This window comes from Myotis nattereri (assembly GCF_964212035.1).
Source record: "Myotis nattereri genome assembly, chromosome: 3".
NCBI lineage: Eukaryota > Metazoa > Chordata > Mammalia > Chiroptera > Vespertilionidae > Myotis > Myotis nattereri.
This window is the reverse complement of record NC_138077.1, coordinates 8573083-8577607: the sequence shown is the minus strand read 5'-3', so window position 1 is coordinate 8577607 and position 4525 is coordinate 8573083.

Below are 4525 nucleotides of genomic sequence, written 5' to 3'. Positions count from 1 at the left end.
ATGGCAGCATCTCCTGACCCCATAGATGGGCTTCCTTTCACGGCAACAGAAGGAGGTCCCTGTGATTTACTGAGAGAGGACAGGGCTCAGGGGCTTGTGACCGGGGCGTACCTGGCTGAGCCAAGCAAGGCACCCAGGGCGCAAAGCCTAGGGCAACGCTCCCGCCAGGGGCCGAGTCTGCACTTGAACCTGCCAGCTGGTCCTCCGTCAGCTGGCTCTCGGAGGGGGGCACCACACTCCCTTCACCTTTGGTCTGGCCCTGCCTGTCCGAGGCTGTGGGAAACAGTGACTACATATTTAGGAATTTTGCATAATACCCTGTAGGTTTTTCCGTGTTGTGAAAATGGCAAGATTTCACTTTTTATGGCTGAGTAATATTCCATTGTGTATTGATCCCACATCTTTGTCCGTTCGTCTAGCAGTGGGTACCTAGGCTGTTGCCATATCTTGGCCATTGTAAATAACGCTGCAATGAACATGGGGGTCCGTTCATGTTTTCACATGCGTTTTCCTTTTCTTTGGATATGTACCCAGAAGGGGGGCTCCTGAGTGGTATGGCAGCTCTCGTTTTAACTTTCTGAGGCGCCTCCCTGCTGTTTTCCATGGCAGCTGCGCCAATTACAGGAGGGCTCGCCTTCTCCGCACCCTCCCCAGTGCTCAGCATTTGTTGACTTTCTGATGACAGTCACGCTAACAGGTGTGGGGTGACACCTCATTGCGGTTGTGATTTGCATCTCCCTGAGGGTGAGTGCTGTTGAGCATCTTTGCGTGCGCCTGTTGGCCGTCTCTACGTCCTCTTTGGAGAAATGTGTCGTGTTACGTGAAATAAGTCAGAGAAAGACAAATACTGTACGATCTTACTTATGTGTGGGCTCAAAGAAACGAAAGAAAATAGGAGCAAACTCAGAGATACAGAGAACAATCGATGGTTGCCAGACGGAGGGATTGAGGGGGATGAGTGAAATGGGAAGGGACTGAGAATTACCAATCGCCAGTTATAAGCAGTCACGGGAGGCAACGTGCCAGCACAGGGAACATAGCCAGTGACATGTAATCACTATGTGTGGTGCCAGGTGGGCACCAGTCATCGGGTGACCCCTTTGTAAGGCATATCAATGTCCAATCACTATGTTGTACACCTGAAACGAACAGATATTATATGTCAACTATAATGAAAAGCCAATTGTCTAAAAATCTGGGAATTTTGCAGGCAGTTGTGAAAGGGCCGGTAGCTTGCGCAGGCTGTGGGGGGAGTCAGGGGCATCCACCCGACAGGAGTTGGCACGCAGGTGGGCGGGCTGGGCACACGGCTCAGTCCCGTCCCGGAGAACCAAGGTACCAGCAACACGCCACCATGGTCTCTGACACCCAACTCTTAGCCCAGGACGCTCCCCAGATTATTTACCTGGACCTGTGCATTTCCTGTCCAAATCCTACCTGCTGAAGGGCCGTTCTGTCCGAAAAGTCCTCAGACCAAGTTGGCCAGAGGCCTTTTCCCCCAAATAACAACTCTTTCCATGGGGCAGCCCTTTACCTGCAAACTTGTCAGGAAGGCACTGGCAGTGTCTGTTCTTAAGTGACGGTTCAATGACTAATTTCAATAGGACGGCACCTGAACGCAGAGCCCTGGGTGGGATGGGGGCCTCTCCTCTCACACGCTCTCCCCAGGGAAGCCGACTGCTCCCCCCGCCCCCCGCCCCCCGCACATTATTAGCTCAAGAAACAGTTCTTGGCTCCTGGACATAGCGTTTTTGTGGTTTGATTTATAGCAGTTCCTTTGACAAAGGGAATTTCCATCAGTTCGTTTAGAAAATTTTTGTTAACGGCTTCTATTTTTAACACTCTCAGCTGAGGTCCCCAGCTTGCCTTTGTGAGGTCCAAGGTCCAAGAGATGCCCCTTCTCACGAATCGGTTCTGTCACAGCACTCGGTGCTGCGCCGTGGTGGCTTCCTGTTCAGTCATTCGTTCCTCCATCCAGCATTCCTCCATCCGACACTCACCCAGCACTCATCTGCCACTCATTCATCCCTCCAGCGTTCACTCATTCATTCATTCCTTCATCCAGCATTCCTCCATCCCACACTCACCCAGCACTCATCTGACGCTCATTCATCCCTCCAGCGTTCACTAGGTCATTCATTCCTTCATCCAGCATGCCTCCATCCGACACTCACCCAGCACTCATCTGACACTCACTCATTCCTCCAGCGTTCACTCAGTCATTCATTCCTTCATCCAGCATTCCTCCATCCCACACTCACCCAGCACTCATCTGACGCTCATTCATTCCTCCAGCGTTCACTCAGTCATTCGTTCCTTCATCCAGCATTCCTCCATCCGACACTCACCCAGCACTCATCTGACACTTACTCATTCCTCCAGCGTTCACTCAGTCATTCATTCCTTCATCCAGCATTCCTCCATCCGACACTCACCCAGCACTCATCTGACACTCACTCATTCCTCCAGCGTTCACTCAGTCATTCATTCCTTCATCCAGCATGCCTCCATCCGACACTCACCCAGCACTCATCTGACGCTCATTCATTCCTCCAGCGTTCACTCAGTCATTCGTTCCTTCATCCAGCATTCCTCCATCCGACACTCACCCAGCACTCATCTGCCACTCATTCATTCCTCCAGCGTTCACTCAGTCATTCATTCCTTCTTCCAACATGCGCCCCCAGGAGGGCAGGATTGTTCCCCGAATGCCAAGTGCTGGGGCCGTGGCAGGAACTGTGTCCCAGGCACAGGGATGTTGGTGAACTTCACAGAAGACAGGGAAACGAGACACTGTCAGAGCGGCCAGCGTTCCGGTAGAGGATGAAAGGGGTGAGCTACCTGAGGAGGTGACATGCGTCCACATCTATTCCCCTGCACCGTTCGTTCATTCATTCATTCATTCATTCATTCACTCATTCACTCTGGGCACAGGACGTGCAGGCCTCCCACTGCACAGCAGTGACCGACTGAAGACTCGACACCAGCTCAGTCATCGCTGGGTCCCAGGGTAGACTCGGGCTGACAGCCGGGCTGACGGAGAAACCAGATCGCTCTCCCACGGTCGATGGGCAGGCCTGTGGAGGGGGACCGTTGGGGGCTGGTCTTGCCCAGTGGGGAGCAGGACTGGAGGCCCCCGGCCCATTCCCCACGATGGAGGACGGTAGGGTGGTCTTGGGGTTGGGGGTTTCTTTGAAAAGTTAGGACGTATTGTGGGTCAGTAAGGACTCTCACTCACTGACAGCGAATGCTCCCTGCTTCCCTGCCTCGCGCCCACTCCCCGCCCACACCCCCCCCCCCGCTAACCCCCCCCCCCCCCGGGCATGTGTTACTGTGCCCAGATCCTCAGCTGCTCTCCAACGAGGCTCTTCCTGCCACAGGGTCCTGGGCTGGGCCTCATCCCTGCCTCCCTGGTCCAGCCTCATGCTTCATGAATCTTCCAGCCACGTGGGGTGTTATGGGCCCCCCAAACTTGCAGGGTTCCACACCTCCTGCAAGACAAGACCTGCCTTTGAGCCCCACGTGGCCGCCAGTGCCCATGCTCCCTCCACCCCACTCCACGGGCGTGGGCCATCCCGGGCCCTCCGAGGAGCCTGATCTCACCCACCATGACTTCCCACCAAGGTGTCCCCTCGCTGCCCTGCCTCTCCCTCCTGCAGCCACCCAGCGCCCAGGTGCCTCAGGATCCCCAGAAGCCCCATCTCCCCGACAAAGCCTTCTCTGTGGCTCCGCGGCAATGGTATGACAGGACCCCCCCTACCCCGCCACCTGCACAGGAGTCAGAGAGTGACAATCTGGGCCCAGGGGTCACCCAGCACTGCCAGCCTTCAGGCGGTGGGGTGTGAGGAGCAGATGAGGTACTGACCTAGCTCTGCCCGCACCAGTGACATGGGCGTCGCCGCCCTTACCCTCTGAGGTTCACTCTGACACGTGGTGTGTCCCAGGAGAGAGGTCGGAATGACACCAGAGGGGCCAGCAAGATGGGGTCGGGCCAAGAGCAGCTTCTCAGGGCGGGGAGCGGGGGGATGTGGACGTGGATGGAGGGCCCACTGTGCCAGGCTAAAGGGAGGAAAGGTGGGTTCGTGGGGGCCCTGCTAGAGAGAGTGGGTCACAGACGGAGGGAGATGGGGGTCACTTCACAAAACAGGCAGCGACACGTCCGCCCACAAGCCTAACGCAGGCTCCGACCGCAGCCAGAGCGGCCTAAGCAGGGCTTCTCCCCAGCACACGGACAGCTGTCCACTTACTCTGTCCTGGGCCTGCAGTGTGCTGGCCTCCGCTCTCTACGGGCCGGCAGCACCTGCCCCGCAGTGACAACCCAAATGTCTCCAGACTTTGCCGATCAAAATCATCCCAGGTGAGGAGCCTGGTGCAGACCCAGCTGCGTCCCAAGAATGACTGTGTCCGCTCTGCCTGCCCCTGAGGGTCTGGTCGTGGTTCTGGTGGTTCTTGACCCTGAGACAGTATCAGGGACGAACACAGTGAATGAACAAAGGAAGGAAAGGATGAACGAACCAACCAGCAC